Below are 592 nucleotides of genomic sequence, written 5' to 3'. Positions count from 1 at the left end.
TGAGTTTGGCGGTGATGACGAGGGGGTCATCATGCCCTCGGACGACACCTTCATAATCACGATCGTCGAAAATAATGGGGGGAGCGGATCTGTAGTTCTGTCTCTGCTGGGAGCTTCTGGCAGCGACGTTCAGTACCTCTCGTACATATTTTTTCTGGGCGGTCCTAGAGGTACCCCCGACAGCAAAACCTCCTGAGATAGTGTTGATATCAACTGGGCTCCTTGACCTCCAGTTGTCTGTCCGATGCCTATCCGCTTGAGGTCGTGGGGTAGGGCGCCGTTGTTGAAATTGTGGGGGGGACCGCCTTCTTGGAGGTTCTCGTCGGCGATGTTGTGGTGATCGCCGACGTTGCTCCAGGCCTGCGATGAATCACTGTAAATGACCAGCCTGTATGAGATCTTCGATAGTATCCCGGAGCTAGGTGCAGTCATTGGTTAAGTGGCCGAACATACTGTGATAGTCACAATATTTGGATCGGTCTTGCGGGCCGGGCTTGGTAGGGCGGGGGCGTGGGAGTTGGACGAGGTGAGTGGAGAGGACTTTTTGCAGAATTCGTGAACGGCTGGCGTTCAGGGGGTGTAGGTGGAGTAT

This window comes from Lupinus angustifolius, chromosome LG19 (assembly GCF_001865875.1).
Source record: "Lupinus angustifolius cultivar Tanjil chromosome LG19, LupAngTanjil_v1.0, whole genome shotgun sequence".
Classification (NCBI taxonomy): domain Eukaryota; kingdom Viridiplantae; phylum Streptophyta; class Magnoliopsida; order Fabales; family Fabaceae; genus Lupinus; species Lupinus angustifolius.
Note: the sequence above shows the minus strand (reverse complement) of the source record.